Source organism: Lissotriton helveticus, chromosome 2_1 (assembly GCF_964261635.1).
Source record: "Lissotriton helveticus chromosome 2_1, aLisHel1.1, whole genome shotgun sequence".
Classification (NCBI taxonomy): domain Eukaryota; kingdom Metazoa; phylum Chordata; class Amphibia; order Caudata; family Salamandridae; genus Lissotriton; species Lissotriton helveticus.
In genome coordinates, this window is record NC_136059.1 from 1045253413 (window position 1) to 1045269574 (window position 16162).

Sequence of the window (16162 nt, forward strand, 5' to 3'; positions counted from 1 at the left end):
GTATCTTCACGACTCTTCATGTAAATTCTCAGAGTTTGGTTGACTACTCGTCAGGTGCTGAAGCTTTCACTGCTGGTAGTCACGGCCCTTTGATACTAAGAATCCCGCTGTGGGCAAGCTGAGATGATCTATTTGGAGACGTCAGACTCCCTCTCCCTCTCTTCTGCTCATTAGAGCCCCTGGAGAGCCTCACCTTTGCTGATTGCCATGGCCCTTTCACTCTGTTTGTTAGCCATTAACCATTTTTGCACTGATTTTCTCAAAACATATCTGCCATTCTTCACAGACTGCACTACTTTTCACCTGTTCACCTTTAGAGCCCTATGCCAAGTTCAGTCCGTATGCCATCTGATCCATACTCAGACCACTGTGCCAGCATCTGTCAGAGTGTAACATATCTGGATTTGTATTAAGTTGCAAGCTTTGATTCTCTAGTAAATACCCAACAGTTCTCCTAGTGGGCTGAAAAAGGCTGGTGTTTTCAGGGCGTGACAGCATAAGAAGCATGAATAAGAACTATTTACAAAAGGGATGCCCTTAAACATGTGACCTAGGATCACATAGTTGTCCTCTTGCTCCCAGTTGTCTTCCTTCTCCTCCAGGTCCTTCTATACCTTCTGTTGTTGGTCTTACTCCTCGTCCTGTTCCAAGTATGCCTTTTGGGGTTGTTTTGGTCATCCTGGTCCTCGTCCTGGCCATGGTCCGAATACTTTTCATCACACTGGTACTGGTTTCCTGAATCTGGTGCTCCTGGTTCTATTACTCCCTGAATCTGGCCTTCCTGGCATGCTTCTGGTCATTCCTTGTTTGAGCTCTTCTTTGGCCTCCTGCTCCTGGTACTACTGATCCCCCCCCATTGTTATCCTGCTGATTTGCTCGATACTGTTGTCCTCCTAGGTCCTGTACTTCCAACACTCCTGGTTTGAGTCATCCCGAATATCCATGCCCTGGTCCCTGCCCTGATGGTCCAGCTAGTTTTGCATCCACTGGTCATTGTCCTCCATTTTAGGTCCTTCTAGGCTCTGCATGGTCATATTTGTCATGATCTTGTCCCATTTGTTGTCCTGATCCCCCTGATTTTCACCAGTCTGGTCCTGCTACCCTAGCTACTGGTCCTCCTGCTCTACATGGTTCTTCAGGTCCTCGGTTTTGGAACCTCTGGTCTTCTTAGCCCTGTTTTTTCTCCTGCTTAGCCCACCTAATCCTCCCCCAACTAAGATCTGGTCATAATTGCCCTAGTCCACCTGCCCCTAAGTGGACTTGTTGTCCTGGTATTCCTTCATTTTGTCATGATACTCTTGGCCCTGGTCCTCCTGCTCCTTCTCATCCTGGTTCTGCATTAATGTTTACACCTAGGACTTGATTTAGAGTTTGGCAGACTGGGTTACTCTGTCACAAACATCCATCTGCCATATTACAAGTTTATTAGATCCTATGTCACTTATACACAATATGGTGCACTAAATGTTCGTCATGTTTAAGACAGAGTAACCAGTGCCCAAACTCTAAATCAGACCCTCAGTTCTGATTCTCCTTGTTCAGGCCTTGATGTTGTTCGCCACCCAGCTTGGTCATCCTGGCTCCTGTCGTCCTGGTTCTGCTTGCCCTGGTCTACCCTTTCCTTCCCATCCTGGTCCTCTTAATCCTGATATGCCAGGTCTTGATCCTCCTGTGCATCTGTGGCTTGATCCCACTTCCCCCTTTGTTGTGGTCCGACTTATCTTTTTTAATATTGATCCTCTTGCTTCTCTTCCTCCTTGTTTGAGTCTTTGTAGGCTTACTCCTTTTTATCGTTGTCCTTCAAGGCCCCCTTCTCCTAGTCCTTCCTCTTCCTTCCTGGTTCTTTTTACTCTCATCCCCTTAGTATAGTCTTCTGATCCTCCTCACCCTGTTAATTAAATTGCTGGAAAAACAGCCCCTGGTTCTGCTGGTCCCCTCGGTTCACCTACCATGTTGTGCCTCTTGGTCCTTTTCCTCCAGGTTTGTATTGGTTTTGTACTCCTGGCACTTTGCCTAGTCCTCATGTTCCTTCTGGCACTGCATCACCTGGTCTGGATCATCATGGTCCTGTTTAACCTTTTTGGGTCCTTTTGAGCATGGTCATTTTGTTCCTGGTCCTCATGGCCATCCATGTCCAATCACCTTGGTCATCATGGCTCTGGTTGTTCTGGGCCTGCTGATCTTTCTCCTCCTTGTCCTACTACTCAGGCTCTGGTGTTGCTACTCATATTGGAACTCTGGGTCCTCGTTCTAAGATCATGGTCCCCTTCACACTCCTTTGCCTATTCCTAGTCCTCTTGGTCCTAATCCTTCTAATCCTCCTTGCTCTATTCCTGGTCCTCCTGGCTTTTCTGGTATCCTGGTACAGCCCCCAGTTTTTTCCTTGCTTTGTCTGGTCCTTTGGTCCCACTGGTCATAATCCTCATGCTGCTAATCTTCCTAGGCTTTCTAGATCTGATCTTGATCCTTCTAGTCCTGTTCTTCTTCCTCCTTGTTTTCATGATTCTATACCAACCAGTAGCGGTCGGTCGTGGGAGTAGCTGCCGGGCGGTGATGTGAGGAGGCGGAGGGGAAGAGTGGGGGGTAGTATTCTATGGATTACGGAGGATTACAGGTAAGTAAACATATAAATAAATAAAATGAATTTTGCTGCGCGCACTGCATCCCCAAATGCGATGCAGTGCACGCAACGAAATTCGTTTTATTTATTTATATGTTTACTTACCTGTAATCCTCCGTAATCCATAGATTGCTACCCCCCACCCTACCCCTTCCCATGACACCGCCCGGCAGCTACTCCCACCCCCGACTGCTACTGATACCAACTGACCATAGGCCTCCTTGTTCTGGTCCTCCTAGGCCAGCAATCCTTTTCCTCATTTTCCTGGCTATTCCTATTCTTAGTCCTGTGGTCTGATCCTCTTTGTTGTGGGTATCCTGGTCCTGATGTTCCTGATCCTCCTTTTCCTCCTCACCCTGGTCATCCTGGTTGTGGTACTCAAAGTCCTGATCATCTTTGCACTGATCTTCCTGGTCCCCCTAGTACTCTGCTTCCCGTCCTTCTTAGAATGTTTCTCTGTGGTTCTGATTGCCTGTTTCCCCAGTCTCACTTCCTGGGTCCTCCTGACCATGGTCGACCTAGTCTTGTTTTTTATCGCCCTTGTCATTCTTTACATTCTGTGCCCATTGACTCTGATCCTCTTGGGCCTGTTCCTTATACTTTGGGATCGCCTAGGCCGAGGTCTCCTGGATCTGGTCCACCTGCCATTCTTGTCTTAGTCTCCATGGTCCTGGTCATACTGGTCATTCTTATCCTAATGTGCTGATCATCATAAACCTTGCCTTTTGGCCATCCTGGCCCTTTCGGGTTCCCTCAGTCTTGGCCCATGCTACCCTTGCTCTTTTCTGGTCCTCTTGACCCTGGACACCTTGAGCTGGTTTTCCTAACCCTTCACCTCTTAGCCTCGTACCATAGGTCCTGTTAATGTTGGTCTTCTTGGTACATCAGACCTCCCATGGCCTGGCCCTCCTAGTCTTTGTAATCCTGATTTGGGTTGTCCTGGTCCCCCTGGACCTGTTCCCTATTCTCAAAATCTTACTTGTACTGCAGCCACTTGTCCTGACCCTCTCGATCCAGGTTCTCCTTCTTTAGGTCCTCTTGATCAGTAGAGGCTCGCATAGGTAAGAGTGGTGGGGCACGGTCGGTGGGGAGTCGACAGACGAAGGGATAAGTAATATTGAATAAATAAATTAAACCACTAACTTTGCCCTCGCCGCGTTGACGATCCTGGTCTTCCTGGCCACCACTGTCCATTCTCTTTGTTCTTCCAATTTGTGGCTGGCTTTCTTCAATATGACCTCACCCAAGTTCTGCTACACAAGATGATTGCTCTGCCCCACTTAGTAATACAAGCCCTGGTCCTCTAGGTCCTCATCTTAATGGCCCTCTTAGCCCTGTTTCTTGTTCTCTTGGTCATGATCCTTTTGATTCAACTAGTCCTCCTAGCTGTGGTCTCCTCAGTGCCCTTGGTGTTGGTCTTTCTAGTCCTTGTCCTGCTTCTCCTGGTTCTACTACTGGCCAATGTCATCCTGAGCTTCATAATGCTCTTCAATCTGATCATGATCCTCCTGGCCCTAGCTCTCCTTCTCCTTTTCTTCATGGCTCTGCCATGACTTGCCCTCGCCCGCCATAGATCATCTTAGCCTTTCCTAGTTCTGATGTTCCTTGACCTACGTTTCATGTTAGACTTGTAATCTCCTGGCCCTGTACCTCCTAGTCCTGGTCTATCTGGTCGCCACCCCCATGTACTTCTGCCCTTGGTCCTCTGGGTCCTTGGTCTCCTGTTTCATGCGTTCCTGGTCCTGAACCTTTCCATCCTCCTCACCCTTATTCTTGTCCATCAGTTCTCTTGGTCATGCTCCCCTAATGTATATAGCCCCCTAGTTTATGTGTTCCTGATCCTTCTGCTCCTGATACCCCAGTCCAGGTATCTCCAGTCTTAGATCTGGTACTCCTTTGTCTCTTACTCCCATATTGGTCTTCTGGTGCTGGTTCCACTGGCATTACTTTTCCTAGTCCTCCTAGTTGTCCAGACCTCCTGCCTAATCCTAGTCCCACTAGTCCTGCTGGTCTCCTGGTTTGCATGTTCCACCTAGTTTTTGTACATCTGATCCTGGCCCCCTCTATCATGGCCCTCCCAGTGATGGTCCTCCTGGGTCTGGTCTTTCTCATCCCTATGACACTGGTCCACCTAGTTCCCATGCAGTAGGTCACCCTGGTTCATATAGTCCTTTTCACCCTGGATCTGAACCTCATGCACCTTCTGATCCTGGTCCCACAGACTCTGGACTTCGATTTATATTTCTCCTGGTCCTGTTAGCCAAGGTTGTTTCTGGATGTTCTCCTGCTGGTCCTTGACAACTTGTATTTGGGCCCTTGGTCTGATCTCTGTGGTATTGGTCGGTACACAGTCAAAATATCGAGTTGAAAATTTCGACCTACCAAAATATCGTGTTAAAAATTTCGAAGGTACAGAATATCGATGTCAAGAATATCGTAGGACAGAATATCGACCCTGAGGTAAGTAATATCGAATTCATTTATATCGATGTAAGTAATATCGAAGTTAGTAATATCGATAGCATATATATCGATGTAACTAATTTCGATGTTAATAATATCGATATTTGTATTATTTTTTAGATTTTTATTATGTATGTGTTATATGTTTTTGTAAAGTATTTAAATTAATTTATATTATATGTGTATTATTTTTATATATTAATAAATGTATTTTTAAGTAAATTATATGTTTTAGTACCGGAGCGGGTTGTGGGTTTATAGGGGAATGGGGTGGGAAGTAATTTAATTGTAATAATTAATTGGTAATTAATTATTTTAATTGATAAATTAATTATTTAATTGGTAATGAATGTTAATTTTTATTAAATGTTATGTTTTAGTACCAGAGCGGGTTGTGGGTTTATAGGGGAATAGGGTGGGAAGTAAATTAATTGTAATTATTAATTGGCAATTAATTATTATATTTGATAAATTAATTATTTAATTGGTAATTAATGTTAAGTATTATTAAATGTTATGTTTTAGTACAAGAGTGGGTTGTGGGTTTATAGGGGAATAGGGTGGGAAGTAAATTAATTGTAATTATTAATTGGCAATTAATTATTATATTTGATAAATTAATTATTTAATTGGTAATTAATGTTAAGTATTATTAAATGTTATGTTTTAGTACAAGAGTGGGTTGTGGGTTTATAGGGGAATAGAGTGGGAAGTAATTTAATAGTAATTAATTAGTTTTTTTATTTAATTATCAATTGGCAATTAATTATTTTAATTGATAAATTAATTATTTAATTGGTAATTAATGTTAATTATTATTAAATGTTATGTTTTAGTACAAGAGTTGGTTGTGGTTTTATAGGGGAATAGGGTGGGAACTAATTTAATAGTAATTATTAATTGGCAATTATTTATTTTATTTGATAAATTAATTATTTAATTGGCAATTAATGTTAATTTTTATTAAATGTTATGTTTTAGTACCAGAGCGGGTTGTGGGTTTATAGGGGAATAGTGTGGGAAGTAATTTAATTGTAAATAATTACAAATTTTTATGTGTAACATTTTTTGTAACTATTTATTAATTGGCATTCCCTACTGTTGAACCCTTTTGAGTTGGAATGGTAATTTTTACCCATCCGCTATCCAACGCTTTCCCTACTGTTCCACTAACTGGAGTGGGAATAGTAATTTTGACCCACCCGTTATCCAACGTTTTCCCTACTGTTGCACTCTCTGGAGTGGGAATAGTAATTGTTACTCTTACGCTATCCAACGCTTTCCCTACTGTTCCACTAACTGGAGTGGGAATAGTAATTTTTACCCACCCGTTATCCAACGTTTTCCCTACTGTTGCACTCTCTGGAGTGGGAATAGTAATTTTTACTCTTACGCTATCCAATGTTTTCCCTAATGTTGCACTCATTGGAGTGGGAATAGTCATTTTTACATACCCGCTATCCAACGCTTTCCCTACTGTTCCACTCACTGGAGTTGGAATAGTAATTTTTACCCACCCGCTATCCAATGTTTTCCCTAATGTTGCACTCATTGGAGTGGGAATAGTCATTTTTACTTTTACGCTATCCAACGCTTTCCCTAATGTTGCACTCTCTGGAGTGGGAATAGTAATTTTTCCCCCTATGCTATCCAATGTTTTCCCTACTGTTGCACCCTCTGGAGTTGGAATAGTAATTTTCCCATCTACGCTATCCAACGCTTTCAATACTGTTGCACCCTTTGGAGTTGGAATATTAATTTTTCTCCCTACGCTTTCCAACGCTTTCCCTACTGTTGCACCCTCTGGAGTTGCAATAGTAATTTTTACCCATATGCTATCCAACGCTTTCCCTACTGTTCCACTCACTGGAGTTGGAATAGTAATTTTTACCCATACGCTATCCAACGCTTTCCCTACTGTTCCACTAACTGGAGTGGGAATAGTAATTTTTACCCACCCGTTATCCAACGTTTTCCCTACTGTTGCACTCTCTGGAGTGGGAATAGTAATTGTTACTCTTACGCTATCCAATGTTTTCCCTAATGTTGCACTCATTGGAGTGGGAATAGTCATTTTTACATACCCGCTATCCAACGCTTTCCCTACTGTTCCACTCACTGGAGCTGGAATAGTAATTTTTACCCACCCGCTATCCAACGTTTTCTCTACTGTTGCACTCTCTGGAGTGGGAATAGTAATTTTTACTTTTACGCTATCCAACGCTTTCCCTAATGTTGCACTCTCTGGAGTGGGAATAGTAATTTTTCCCCCTATGCTATCCAATGTTTTCCCTACTGTTGCACCCTCTGGAGTTGGAATAGTAATTTTTCCACCTACGCTATCCAACGCTTTCAATACTGTTGCACCCTTTGGAGTTGGCATATTAATTTTTAGCCATACGCTATCCAATGCTTTCCCTACTTTTCCACTCACTGGAGTTGGAATAGTAATTTTTACCCTTACGCTATCCAACGCTTTCCCTAATGTTGCACTCTCTGGAGTGGGAATAGTAATTTTTCCCCCTACGCTATCCAATGTTTTCCCTACTGTTGCACCCTCTGGAGTTGGAATAGTAATTTTCACCTCTACGCTATCCAACGCTTTCAATACTGTTGCACCCTTTGGAGTTGGAATATTATTTTTTACCCATACACTATCCAATGCTTTCCCTACTGTTCCACTCACTGGAGTTGGAATAGTAATTTTTACCCTTATGCTATCCAACACTTTCCCTAATGTTGCACTCATTGGAGTGGGGATAGTAATTTTCTCCCTACGCTATCCAACACTTTCCCTACTGTTGCACTCTCTGGAGTGGGAATAGTAATTTTCCCCCCTACGCTATCCAACGTTTTCCCTACTGTTGCACCCTCTGGAGTTGGAATAGTAATTAGCCAATCTACGCTATCCAACGCTTTCCATACTGTTGCACCCTTTGGAGTTGGCATAGTAATTTTTACACTTACGCTATACAATGTTTTCCCTAATGTTGCACTCATTGGAGTGGGAATAGTCATGTGTACATACCCGCTATCCAATGCTTCCCTACTGTTCCACTCACTGGAGTTGGAATAGTAATTTTTACCCACCCGCTATCCAACGTTTTCCCTACTGTTGCACTCTCTGGAGTGGGAATAGTAATTTTTACTCTTACGCTATCCAACGCTTTCCCTAATGTTGCACTCATTGGAGTGGGAATAGTCATTTGTACATATCCGCTATCCAACGCTTTCCCTACTGTTCCACTCACTGGAGTTGGAATAGTAATTTTTACCCACCCGCTATCCAACGTTTTCCCTACTGTTGCACTCTCTGGAGTGGGAATAGTAATTTTTACTCTTACGCTATCCAACGCTTTCCCTAATGTTGCACTCATTGGAGTGGGATTAGTCATTTTTACATACCCGCTATCCAATGCTTTCTCTACTGTTCCACTCACTGGAGTTGGAATAGTAATTTTTACCCACCCGCTATCCAATGCTTTCCCTACTGTTGCACTCTCTGGAGAGAGAATAGTAATTTTTCTTCTTACGCTATCCAACGCTTTCTCTAATGTTGTACTCATTGGAGTGGGAATAGTCATTTTTACATAACCGCGATCCAACGTTTTCCCTACTGTTGCACTCACTGGAGTTGGAATAGTAATTGTTACACTTACGCTATCCAACGCTTTATCTACTGTTGCACCCTCTGGAGTTTGAATAGTAATTTTTACCCTTATGCTATTCAATATTATTTATATTTATTTATGTATTTAAGATGTTACACAATGTTGTATTTAATTAATTTTAAAAATATTGAAAGTATATTTAATTGTTGTTATTTATTAAATATAATTATTTATTATTATTTATGTTATTATTTTATGAGTGTTGATGTATTTTTAAATTGTAGTATTTGTTAATATTTTGTAATTATTTAAGAAACAATGTATATATTATAATTATTTAAGTATGTATTATATATTTAATTATTATATTTAATTAAATTTTTAATAGTAAATATGTATTATTTATTCATTTTTAACATTATAACACATTTTAACATAAGTTTAAAATATATATAAGTACTATTTACTTAATTTTACCTTTGTTTTAAAAAACGATATTTTTAATTACGATATTTTTAACAGCGATATTTTTGTTTCGATATTTTTGTACTTACCATGTTGTAGATATGGTGTCCATATTCTTGCCTTCGATATTCCAACAACGATATTTTGTCTGTCGATATTTTCAGCCTCGATATTCTGTCAGAGATCCGTATTGGTCCTACAGACCCTGATCCTTCTTTCCATTGGTCTCCTGAAACTGGCCCGACTTGATTTGTCCATATGGGTCTGTTACTCTTTGCCCTGGTCATCCTCATTCCTCTGGTCCTGACCAGTGCGCTCAGGCCTACCTAGCCTTCCTTCTCATTTTGGTCCAGGGCCTATTGCTCATTCTACCCTGGTCCTTCTGTTTTTATGTGCCCTCGTCCACTGGATACTGATTCCTGTGTAATACATCCTTCTGGCCCTCCTGATCATTCTCACCCTGTCCTGTATTTCTATGTCCTGTTCCTCCTTGTTTGTTTGTTCATGGTCCACTCTGGCACTGGAAACCCTGGCCGTCATGGTTTAGGTCTCCATGGGCCTGGTTCTTCTTGTACTGGTCCTTGTGGCATCCTAGTTGTCCACACCCTGGTTCGTATCCTCCTACCAGTTATCATTATCATTATTTTGGCTTCCAGATTTCTTTTGCAGAGACAGCACTTGCAAGGAAAGAAATGAGAACATGATCTTGCCCACTTAAAGCACTGCGTAGCTTGCAAAAAATTGAAATTACTGTTCCCAAGATCCAATGTGCAAGTGACTAAAATGTCCATGTGGCTGAGGAGCCACTCATGACATAGGACAAACAAGTATCTATGCTTGAAACCCACTACGCTGGGTGAATAAAACGAACATGTTTATTCAGAGGCTGCAGAGTGAACTCCTCCTGTGAATTACCAAGATGCACCACTTACCTGTCTCCTGCTTTCACCTCCCCATTCCGCAGAAGTCCCATTCCTGTGTCTCACTCAATTAACCTCCTGCAAGTGTCCCAAAGCACTGTGCCACCAAGCACCAGTTGCTACTGTACGTGTCACTCCCTCTGGGGCCCTAATGCATACATGCCAATAGACCTGAATCAGAAGGAACACTCAAGATTTTTGAAGCAAAAATTGATTCATTTTTAATTGTCTCCTGCTCAAAATTGCCTCTACTTCAATAGAAGTCAACGAGGAAAATACTCCCCCTTTTCTCTTCTAAAATCTCAGTTCTCCCTATTATTTTCTTTAAAATCTCCCCCATCTCTCTTCTAAACTTTTGTCATTTATGCAGATGCCACCTAAGCTGTCTGTATTCCTTGTTTTCTGCCCCTTGTCAGCTGCTGTTGTGTTGCCAGGTCTGAAATACTAAGCAACCACAACTCCTGTTAGACAAAAGTGTAAAGTTAGCACATTACTGCCATAATAAGCCCAAAAAGAGCCCAGCCCTCAAAAAACATCAAAAGGAGGAACATGAAAATTACAAAAAGAATGTATTCTCATGAGCAATAAAGCATGTAAGTAACATGCTTTAACACCATACTCAGTAGTCTTTGCAGACAGCCAAATACTCTCAGACTGCAGCACACATATCTGTGTGTCATATCTCGGAGCTCCTTAATTAGAAGTTTGATTCCTACATATTTTATTTGGATACTATCATAACATAAATGTTTTGATCCAAAATTGATTTTACCGTTTTTTTCATCTGTAAAGAGCTTACCTTAATGCATGCACTTATCTTTGCACAAACTATTGCACATTTGTATATGCACTTACATGCGAATGCCTTACATATATTGCATTCCCATTACAAGTAGGCCATCACACTACTATTGCCTGTTGTCCCTTTTTTCACCATAGCTTGCTAAATAAAGACCTCCTTCCCACTATTTATCCGGCCATCAATCAAACTGTACATCGTCTCTACTGTCTAGCCTGTGGCCGCTAAAAAGCAGAGATTGTGTACTATTTTGCCGGAAGCTGGGTAAATATCAGATCTTAAGTACAATATTGTGGTTCTTGTCATTCTCCTTCACCATTTGAAAGCTAGTTTTGGACCCTGGGGTCAGAAGCAACTGGTTTGCTGTTAATTTCTTTCTTGATAACGGACTGAATATGTAAAACTTAGTAAATTTCCATCACTTACGTTGCACCAACTGTTTTTTCCCACAGGGCTGATTCCTTAAACTTGCATCTTTTATTCCTTAAACTCGCATCTACTATATACACACTTAAAAGCCTCAACTCATGCTGATTTAATATCAGCCTACGGTTCCAATCACAAGGGTAAGATATCGTGCTCCTGGTATGAAGAGATTGGCATTGAGATTTATACAATAATGTGAAAAGGTGCTTATTGGAAATCGAGAAATGAATGAGTGAGAGCTCACTCCACTACATGTTAGTAACACAGAGTGTATCCTTTTATGAAGCACCCCAAACACCTGACAAACAAGGAGGGAATGACCTTCATTCCTAACTGCTTCTCAAAAAAATATATGTAGGTTATTACGTAAACATTTGAACATGCCAATCTGCGTTTGCCCCACAATGGGGCAGCTACATGAGAGGCATAGTGAGAAAAAAAATCTTTATTTTGGCTCGTTACCTTCTCTTTCCATGTGTGCTCCATTTTGCAGCACACTTAGAAAGAGGAATATGTCTATAAGGATGGTTTTTGTGCAGGAAAGTATTCCTTCCTGCACATAAACAATCCCACCCGTAATGCAGGCCCCCTTGCTCCAAGGCGCAAGGGTGCCCGCATTGGTGCTAGGCAGCCTGAAGTGCTGTGAGAGAGCAGACATGCACCATATTTCAGTAGATATGGGGCATTCAATCTGGCTCTCATTATGAGCACTGACAATCACCTCTAGTTCAGGAAAATGGCAGCATCAAAACAAACTACTTACTTTTATCCTTACAACTGGTGAATTGGCATGCACAACTGAGATCTTGCACTCACCACAACACTTTGGGGCATATTATCAAGGGATTTATCTCTGTTTTTTTGGCTTTAAATGCCAAGGAAGCGGAGATAAAATTATCTCCCTATCAGCAACAGGGTGCTAACACGCAAATTCGCATGTTAGCACCCTTTTTTTCTACGCTTCCCCTTGCATTTCTAATGAGATGCAAAGGGGGCGTTCCAGAGCAAAATAATAGGAGAAATGTTGTTAGGCGACATTTCTCCTATTATCAAGGATTTCGCTAACCCTGTTAGTGATAAAAAAACAGCGCTAACCGCGGTTAGCACAGCTTTTTTTACACCTGGTATTTTCCTGACTTAGCGATGATATTCTATGGAAGGTGGATATCATGGCTAAGTTTTTGAGCCCCTATCATCAAGCTAACGCCAAACTTCGAGAGATTATCGTTGGTTTTCCAACGATAATCTCTCATTTGGCAGTTAGCGCAAGGATTTTTATCACTTCTGAGATAAACCTTGCTAATAGCAAGTTATCTCTGCGATAATTTCCGGCGATGCTTAGCGTTAAAAAATTCGTTGCTAAGCATCGTTAGCGATAAATATCGCTAATCGTTGGTAATGTGCCCCTCTATGCGTATGCGCTGCAGCACATGCCATGCTGCACCTCACTTACCATAACCAGCATCTCTCACATGAGGCATACTACATCCAACTTATTCCAGCCACTCAGCTGCAAATGGGTGCCCAGGAACTGATGAAAGCGCTTCAGGGCTTCACCAGAGGTATGAAGCGTGATATAAAGGCTTCAGTCAAATGCAGTGCAATCTGATATAGTCCTACTTTGAATCGTGCTTACTTGCTTAGCATGAATCATATCCTCCTACCCCAATACCCTGACTGACAACAGGCATAAGTGCTAATGCTCCATAATGCAACCATTTTACAAAAGGGATGAGGGGGCCTCCAGGTGATGGGAATATAGAACTTTAGGAAATATCTTTATATGTCACCGAGAACATATTGTCCTCAAGAGCGCCCCCCTCCCACCCCCAATTATCTGCTAAACTCAATAAATAAACTCACGAATGCATTCCTAATAAATTAAGAGCAATTTCTCTGGCACAGAATCTGTAAAAATACGCATATCTATTCTGCTGTCTTTTCATAAAATCCCCTGCCAGCGCAACAAACATACTGAAATTGCTTTTTTATGGAGATATTGCAACAAAGGAGAAAGAATACATAAAGCTTGTTTCTCCTGGGGGTTCAATTATTTAGAGTGCTGGCAGCAAACTTTGATTGATAAAGCTGACCTTTCACTGGCGATAGTTAAATTGTTCACATAGTGAAGGGAAGAATATAAGAATATAGAAAGAATAATAACAGCCTTGGGTATAGACATAGAGAGGTTATATTTACCTCTACATTGTATCAAATCTCTGTACTGAATGAATGGCAGTTTTTAAATCGAATACTTCTGTTTGAATTCCCTTTTCTTCAATAGTTTGTAGTTCATTAATGAATTCTTAATCACGAAAAGCTAATTAGTTAGCGTGTATTTGTGGCAATGACAGCAGTATGGTAAATGCGATATACTATAACTGCAGCCACATTAACCACTTAATACATTTCTTAATAGAAGGCAGCGGTTTGTCTACGATGCCGCCCTTCCCAACGTAGGTGGACATTAATGTAATTGTTGTCGTTACAACTGCCAATTTAAAAACTTTTCCCCAAAAGCACTTTTTAAAGATACATTTGAGCCATAATGGTTTTTGATGTCTTGATTTTGTAATAGCTCTCAAAGGAGATGATTTCTCTACCCTGACCTGACCTGCAGTTTCAAGCTCACCATTATGCCCAATTTTGAAAAGTCTATTTCTTTCTTGAAAAAGGACACATTACTTCATGACGACTCCACGAAAGCTATCTACTGTGATGTGTACAGGAGAGTGTGGCTATATTACAAATTCAAGCCACAGCACATAATGTGGAGGAGTGACATTTCTGGAGCGGTCATCTGTGTTCTTACTAAAAGGTCAAGCTCGGGTATCCTACTGCATAGCATTGCATTGCACCATTTGTACAGCATAGCGTACCCCTGTCCAGACCAAGAAATGCTTAGATGTAGTCAAATAGGAGACTTCTCAATTTGTTATAAATGATTAGCAGAGTGAGCCGTATGGCCCATGTGGGAAGAGTTCTGAAGTTGTGTGTGAGGTTTGGTGAGGTGCTCCAAATGAGTCGTGGAAAACATGTTGCTACACTTAGTCGTGGAGTAAAACAAACAGATGTAAGAAAGACAAAGTTACATTTAAGATATTTACCTTCTTTGAGTAAGTGTGAGTTGTCAGGATGTCCTTGGTAGTATCCATTTTGCTGTTGCAGGTAAGGTTTAGATGAGTGGTGCAAAGATGTTGCTGCTAACTTGTTGCTGTGCATAAGCATGAAATGAAGCAGAAAGGCATATACTCACCATATTTACTATATTCATACTTTTGGTCACACATGAATCTCTCAAATATCATGACGTACCTCATGGCAACCTTCTATGAAGACACTACCCTTCCTTCTTCCATCATCACATTGCTCAAAGGAGCGGTCCTCCCTAACACCCCTTTTCCAAATTGTTAAAACCAAGCAACTTTCTCAGATGACTTTGAAACTGGCCAGATCCTTCCATTGCTAAAGAAACCATCCTTGGACCAAGTCAACTTCACCAACCTCCACCAACTTTTCAACATTCCATTAATTGGGGAAATCATTGAGAGAGCAGTTGCCACCAAGTTACTGGAGGATAGCAGCAACAATATTCTTCTACAGAGTTTCCAATCAGGCTTCTGACCAGGCTGCAGCAATGAGGCAGCCACAATTCAAGAAGTTGAAGACACCTTCCTCTCCAACGATAGGAGCAACCCCCACCTCCTGGGCCAGCTTCACTTGTCTTCAGCCTTCAGCACAGTCAACCATCCAGTAATAAATAACATACTGATAACACGCATGTGATTTTCAGGCTCTATCCTGAAATGGTTCACTTCCTGCCTCACAGAGCTGTGCTAGCTCATGCAAAGAGATTCCTCAAGATCACAGGCACTCCTCATCTCCTTCAGATCACCCCAGGACTCCTTCCTCTCTCCTATCATCTTTAATTTTTACATGGAGCTGCACGGATCCAGTCATGGAGACAGCAGCATTAAGATTCATCCATAATCAGATAATAGCAAAATCTACCTAGAAATATCCTCACCCAACAACATACAGTGACTTAAATTCTGTCAATCTTTGATGTAAACAAACTTTTTCAAGCTAAACCACACGAAGGCTCATTTTCTATTGTTTACTGCCAACACAAAACAACCCAATATTTAAGTCTAGCTCATCAATTTACCTCCTACCAGATTTCAATCCACAGCCGACAGATCATGCAAAATGCTTAAGATGTATCCTCCACAACGACCTCTCATTCAACCAAGACATCTCCAGGAAGACCAAGAAGGCTTGGTTCCAACTCTTCCTCCTGAAGATAGTTAAGGTGCTTTCTCCAGAAAATGAATTTAGAACAACTGTATAATCCTTAGTCTTGTTCCATCAGGATAGGAGGCATGGTACAGTTCATACTGTACACTTTTCCTCTGTTATATTTTGCAGATTTATTCTGCCCAAATGTTGTAAAGGGTGAGATATTTACCTGGGAATCATCAACTGTGTTAAATACCACACATCTTGGAATTCCAATCCATTTGCAAATAGGGGTTTAAGCAAGGGTCGACCCACTCATAATCAAGTACTTAAAAGGAAGCTCTTATCTGATGCATTTCCCTTGTGGACCCCGCCTGCCCCCCAATACTGAATAACACTGATACCCAGAAAACAGACAAAGTAGAACACAGAATTGCACACAAAAGCTGGGAGTCTGTCCCTGAAATTTCGCAAAGAAAAGCAAGGAAGGCAGCCGCTTGGTATAAACATCTGGTAAAGAGGCAACTCACCAATCACTTAACATCAATTAAAGAGGCCTCAGAACCATGTGAATTCACGAGTACTAATCCGAACCAGTCGTGCAGCAAGCATTCATTAC